The 7,232-nt window shown below is 41.2% G+C and overlaps 1 long non-coding RNA gene across 1 annotated transcript; it reads left to right on the plus strand.

Annotated features, from left to right (window-relative positions):
- Nucleotides 1-5,984: 5,984 nt before the first annotated feature.
- On the plus strand, nucleotides 5,985-6,726 carry LOC140837725 (uncharacterized). The gene is made up of 2 exons (XR_012119439.1): nucleotides 5,985-6,187; nucleotides 6,508-6,726. It is a non-coding gene; the product is annotated as an uncharacterized lncRNA (long non-coding RNA).
- Nucleotides 6,727-7,232: the final 506 nt, after the last annotated feature.

Below are 7,232 nucleotides of genomic sequence, written 5' to 3' on the forward strand. Positions count from 1 at the left end.
AAGTTCGGACGTTCCGAAGAATGGATCGGACGTTCCGAACACAAGCAATCAAATCGCTTCAATCCGGAGATAATTTGATCTGACTGTTGATTGAGTAGATTTCGGACGCTACGATGGACATGATCGGAAGCTACGAAGTGCTGAAGATTTCAAATCTCTGGAACCCGGGAATGTTCGGACGATACGAACTGGAGTTCGGACCTTCCGAAGTTGTTCATACACTGTCTGAAAGAATTGTTCGGAAGAAACGAAGTTTGATCGGTCCCTCCGAAGCATATGTTCGGACCCTACGAAGTCAAGAAAGGAAGATCCGAAGTCATTCCAGAAATTACGCAAATTGATCGGAAGTTCCGAAGCATAAACAGAAGATCCAAACCTTGGCGTCCAAGACTAGTATAAATAGGCCTTTGAGGATGCATTCTCAATCATCCCACTCCATTATCTCTTGTCTCTTACAAAGCTTTCTACTATCTCTTGTGTGCGTTGATTAAAAGAGTTGTAATATCAAAAGAGTTGTAGAAAAAGAGTGAAAGTAATACTCTCGAGTGGGTTGTAAAGTTCGTGGCTATCCTTGGAGCCCTCAAGGCCAAGTAGACGCATCGAGGCGTGGTTGTAAAAGCTAGCTTGGAGCTCCTAAAGCCAAGTCGTTATAGTGATACCTCGATCCTCATCGAGAAGGGGAGACGTAGACGATTCTTCGTCGAACTTCCATAAACATCTCTATCCCTCTTTACTTTACGCATTTACTTTATTGCATTTAAATTACGCATTTATTTTACGCACTTACTTTACGCATTCATTTATCGTACTTATTTGTGATTGTCCCTCAAGTCTTCCGCTTGCAATTTTTGCAAACTCGTTTTAAAAACGCTAAAAGGCCTTAAAGAACCTATTCACCCCCCCCCCAATATCTTGTTTGTTTGATGTCACTTGTTCAAAAGCCATTACTTGGTTGTCAACTGAGGATGATCTCTTGGCCACTTTACACAAGTGTATTGATTTATTTTTCTTTACTTGCAGGAATGGTTAGTGATCCTCCGTCTCCTAGCGCAAATCCATCGAGCCAACTCTGATATTCCTTTGGCTGCTAAGACCATCTTTGTCCCTAATTCTGCTGAAGATTCCAACATGGTATCAATCCAAGTCTTGATTTTCCTACAGTCATTACCCTATTTCAGCTTTCCAAGATTCTAGGTCCACATGTTCAGAACCATTGATACAGCTTGGAAGCTTCAAGACCAACAATGGGAATACACACTGAAGGAGGCTGAACAAGTTCGAACACATTGTCATTCCAAATGGGAGGGATTTGATCAGATTGGATATTCCTTGAGCTTTTGCTGTTATTACCTTTGCACAGACTCGAGATTATCTCATTTTTATTCTGATTTCTGCTGTCTCTTTTTGTTTGCCATAATTTGGCGAATGTCCTTCTGATTTGTAACTCTAGAAAGTGGCTCGAAAGCCACACTTTATTTGAGAAACATGTTGTTATTACCATATACATGCTGCTTGAGATTTGTTTTCATCCATTTGGATTTTGGCATTTCACATTTACAAGGAAAACTCTGCCAAAATTTTCTAAAACTAAACAAACGGAAAAAAAACATGTTTTCTTTAACATTGATGCAAACATGGCAGGTCAACACTGCTTGTTACCAACCAACTGTTCAACAATATTTTTCTAACAATACTCCCCACGGTTTCGAGATATGCCATAAACGAACTTCACTTTTTCATCAATTTGGCCAACCAACACAACAAATATTCCTCTCAAAATACATCAACTACATCAAATTTCATGAGCAATTATTTTATTTATTCACAATGCTCCATCACTATTTGCAAACAAGTTCAGCAGGGAATGGCGTAAAAGCCTATTCCTCGCATATTACAGAAACTTTCTACGAGTCAATATCTCAAAATTAGCCAAAGTGGCTATCCAGCTTACTTTGTACCATACTTCTCATCTATTCCATCTTTATAAAACATCTGTCTCCGGCTGTCGATCTTTCATCTGAGCCGACGCTAAAATTAAATCCTTCATTTGTAACTCTTCTTCCTTGCTAACTCCATATTCCTCCTCAAATATAGCTCCAGCCCCATCGATATCCCACAACTCCTGAGGCTGCACTTTGTTCACCAGCTGCTGCGTTTTGGCTTTCCACTCGGAAGTTGCAGCCACTTCCATCTCTTCCTTAGTGAATTTAATCATCGACCTCCTCGATAATAGGTCGAACCATGGGTCTAGGAGAGACCATGGCAGTGGGTTTGAGAATTTTTTCAAATGCTTCCCTTACTTTCTTGGTGTCCATGTAGACTGTCCTTGCTGTCCATTCACCTTGTAATCATGAATTCTGATAGGTCCGAAGGCTCCATCATAATATCTAGCCTCAACTGCGTTGGAATTAGATTGATACGGCTGCGAATCAGCCTGTACCTTTTCAACTTCATCCCATTCCACATCAACAATAACTGGTGCATGGATTATGGTACACAATGATTGGTGTGAATGCAATCCCTTCCTAACAAAGCGTGGAAACTAGCACTGGAATTTACCACGAAAAAGTTTGACAACGAAGATCGGGACCCTACAGTGACGTTCGCTGGCAACACTCCCAAGGTTTTTGTAGACTCCCCGGTAAAAGCTGCCACGGAGACTTCGGTAGGAATTAAGTCTTCCACATTCTTCCCCAACTTCTGAAGGATTCTGTACAGCAAAATATTCACAGCAGACCATTATCTATCAGCACTCTAGACAATGGCTTTCCATTCACATGCGCTACAATGTAGAGTGGTTTGATATGCATAGTCATTTCATTTGTAGGTCGCTTCATCAATACTATTTTATCTTCATCAACAAAAACACCGACGCTTTCACTCACCATATCAGATTGAACGGATTCTGCACCATTTTGATTTCCAGTAAAGACATCGGTTTCACACGTCCTTTTGCGTTTAAACTCATCTGGCAACATTAACGAGCCAGTAGCACACTCAAATGAAACGAGGATCTGCCCCACCTTGAAAGTAGCCTTCTTTACATGTTCACTGTCTTCTTCTGATAACAAATCGTCATCTTCTTCCTCGTTATCTTCAGTGGCCTTCCTCCCAAATTTCTTCTTCTCTTTATATGATAGCTTTTTCTCTTAATATACGTCGTTTTTGGGTCCGAGAAAGAGGTTTTGGGAACTTAGGATGTTCTACCCGCCTCCATACACCATCAGGGATTGCTCTGGGAGGAACAACAAAACGAGGTCTCCTTTCATATTTCCTGTCAGCGCCTAGAGATACTGGCCTCTGGATTGTCTTCTGGATCCACCGTGAGTCATTTCTTCTCTTGTCATTCACCGACCAAGAACGTGGGCCCTTTCTGAGGTATTGGTTCTCCGGCCTTTTGGCCATGGATTCCTGTTTATACCTAATATTCCTCCTAGTATAATGCACACCGCCCCCACTATAATAACAGTCTTTTCCATGAGCAGCTTCTATTTTCTTCTCTTTAACCTCAAGTATCATTTTCCGAGGCACCCAAAACCTTTTTATGGTAAGTATTGGTTTAATGGACATGTCACCACTCCCATTCCTTCTCCTCTCGTTGATTAAAAAACGCAAGTCAGTGTTGTTCACATTCACATTGGCCATCGGGGGAAAGGGATCTTCATCCACTATCATCGCTTCCTTTTTCTCGGGAAATTTCAGGACTCCCTTGTTGATTCTTTCCTACAAGACATTCTTGAACGCCCAACAAGCATTAGTATTATGGTTGAAGGAATTGTGATACTTACAGTAATCTCTTCCTTTCAACTCCTCCTTCGTGGGTAGCTTGTGATCTGGGGGGAATGTTATGAACTTTTCCTTCACTAAGTGATCGAAGATTTCCTCCGTCTTTGATGCATCGAAAGTATAAGGAGTTTGCACTGGAGGAATGTTTTTCTTGGAAAGTTCTTCACTCTTGCGCTTCAATAAAGGAACAGTGCGTGATCCGGAATTTGCTACTTCTGCCAATGCAACTTCCTCCACTTCCTGGAAATAAGATCCCACTGTAGACTTTATTTTATGACTCTCCTCTCGTAACAATTCCTCATACTCTGACACTTTGGCAGCAAGTTCATAAAAATCACGGAATTCCATCCCTTGGAACTTCTTTCTAAGTTCAAAATCGAGTCCTCGTTGTGCTATCTTCACGTATTCTGATTCAGGGAGGAAAACTTGGCATCTGCTTCTCACCTTCTTGAACTTACAAATGAAATCATTGGCAGATTCCCCCGGTTTTTGGACCACCCTTGACAATTTCGCTATACTAATCTCAGGTATTGTCCTGAAGAATTGTGTATGGAATTGGCGTTCCATATCATGCCAAGTCATAATAGAGTTCCGAGGCAGCGTTGCATACCATGTTAAAGCAGTGCTGGTCAAGGAATTGGGGAACAAACGTAACTTGTAATTAGGAAAGTTCTACAAATTTGCCAATTCCCGAGACTGAATTGTAAACATGGCCACATGTTCCACGCTGGACTGACCGTCTTCCCCGGAGTATAACGTGAAGTCTGGAATGCGGTATCCTCTTGGATAAGGGTTGTCACGATCCACAATATCATGACACGGTTTATGGAATTCTGCTCGGTTGATTGGCCTCACTCCTGGGCCATAGAACTCTTGAATAACATCACGTACCATCTCAAAATCCACCACTAGAGTTTGTCGTAACTGGTAAGGTGGATAGATTGCCTCGCGAGTGTTATTCCCTGAACCTGGCGCTGAAAATCCACGCATTCCCCCATCACCATACATCTCTGGATGTGAGTTAGGAGATGTCACAGAGAACATTTTAGCAGCCATTTGTTTACTGTTATTGCAATTCTGGAATTTCAACCCCAACTCCTCGTCCTTTTTGTGCGGAGGAGTATATCTTCCTTCCTTGGCAGATTTAGGAATCAGTGTCTCCCCCAAGCGGCGACTTTCACCTGCTTGAGAAACTCCTAATCTTTGGCCTTGATCTTTCAGCGATTTAATATCAGTTTCTTGAAGTTTGTTATTCTCTGGTATAACCACTTCGCTTTTTGCAGACTTTCTCCATTCCTTCATTTCTGCCACAAATTCCATCATGACAGTAGCGAAATTTTGAGTCATTTCCTTGAGATCGCTGCGGATATTTTTCTCCATGGCCGACATAAAGTTCAGTGAAGGTCCACCAACACCAGAAACGTCAATTCCTTCCTTCACATTCTCTTCCTCGAACTGATGCACTAGCCTTTCAACTATTCTGCCTTCTGCATCGATTTCTTCTTCATGTGAGCGATGACCTTTCCCCGTTGATGGAGGAATTCCTTCACTCTTCTCAGTACGCTTTGGAGGCATTGGTCCCACTGAGCGTGCCAACTTGTTTGTCACTAAAATTTGCGGGCGTGCCAGGCACGTGTTCGTGCCAAATTTGTGAAATAATCTGACTTCGTTTACCAAACGTTGTAGGTCTCGATTCGGTCGTAAGTTCTAACTCTTTCGAAATGGCTCAAAAACGCAAACAAAAATGAGGAATATGACAAAATTACCGGGGGAATCCATTGACAACATCAAATATAATTATGTTGCTATGAACTTGATCGATGTTTTTACAAGAAAGTTGAAGGAATGTGTAAAAAAATTCAAATACTTGACTGCTGAAAAATTGAAATAAACATGCATAGAATTGAGAGGATTCTGCAGAGCTTTGCTGTAGATTTTTGTGTTGATTTTGTCGGGGGCCTTTTTCTGATTATTCCTTCTGCTTTTGTTACACTCCGTGGGGAGTTTCAACCACATTCCACGATCATTCACGTTGGGTCGTGGCTTAACTCCTCGCATCGTGCTTTTCTTGGACTAACTGCCTGCAACTCTTGTGGGCTTAGCATCTGTTGGGCTGTTGTTGGGCTTTGGTAAATCTTGTGGGCTTCTTGGATTATATTTAGGCACAACACTTTCATCGAGTTATCTCTCTTCTTCCGCACAAGTTGCACGGATCTCACCCACTTTCATTCTCAAACACAAAGACCGAAGATATAATTTTTTCCCTGAAGATGGAAAGGGTTCTTTCCCCGTTGTCATTGTTGGTGGAGTACTTGAAGCTAACAAAAGATGGGATATAGGGGAAGAAGTTACTAATTCTATTGTGGAGGCTTACCCTGGGGCTTGTCCGATAAGACCAAAGGTTAGATATCTTCATTTATGGCTATTAATCCTGGAGTGCCGCATGCCCTCAGTGCTATAAGCACTTGGGTATCTTTGATTGATGCTTATTATAGTATTTCTAATAACATGATGCTGATAATGCTTAATTTGAAAAATTATTTTATTTCCTTGGAAAATGGTTATCTACTATACTTTTGTCATGTTATGGAATGCACGGGCCATATCATATATCATGATCAAATTTTCTAAAAAACATCTCTCTGTTTAATTTTCCTTACATCCTTCGCCATTTTGCTCGGTTCAAAAATGTTGATAGTTGTCCTTGTTTTGGTTCCTCAGGTGGAGCCTGCCGTTGGAACTGTTTTATTTGCCTGGAACTCTGCCACAGTAGAAACTGACTCGAATGTATATGGTGGAAAGTGACTCAAAACGGCCACAAATGACATTGTATATAAATATGTCAAAGTGAATGATTTATCATCAGATGATGTAGATATTGTCTGATACATTTAGTATTGTTTGCGAAATTTAGGTAGATCAAAGTTCTTTTTGACTTTCTGTTGTTACCAGACTAATAGTTAGAGTGGGGATGATTTAAGTTTCTGTTTAGAGATTGGAGGTGAAGTGACGCCTTCTGCTTTCTTGAAAGTGTTATTTAAGTACACAGTGTTTGCGTACAATTTATAGCTTTTCGCCACTACAAGAAAAATGATTTTCCGCAGCACATCATCAACAGCGTGCATTAAACGCACGCTGCGAATACTACTTTTCGCGGCGTGCACCCATATGTGCGCCGTTAATAGTGTTGCACTTGGTACTATTAACGACGTGCATTAAAAAAAACGCTGCGGATATTACTATTGACGGCGTGCATTAAAAGCACGCTGCGGATAGTAACTTGATACTATGAATGGCGTGCATTAAAAGCGCGCTGCGGATATTATTATTGACGGCGTCCATTAAAGCACGCTACGGATAGTAATATCCGCAGCATGCATTTATGTGTGCTGTTAATAAATTATATAAACGACAGCGCACCATAAAAGCACGCCGTTAATAGTATT

This window comes from Primulina eburnea, chromosome 8 (genome assembly GCF_022965805.1).
Source record: "Primulina eburnea isolate SZY01 chromosome 8, ASM2296580v1, whole genome shotgun sequence".
NCBI classification, from domain to species: domain Eukaryota; kingdom Viridiplantae; phylum Streptophyta; class Magnoliopsida; order Lamiales; family Gesneriaceae; genus Primulina; species Primulina eburnea.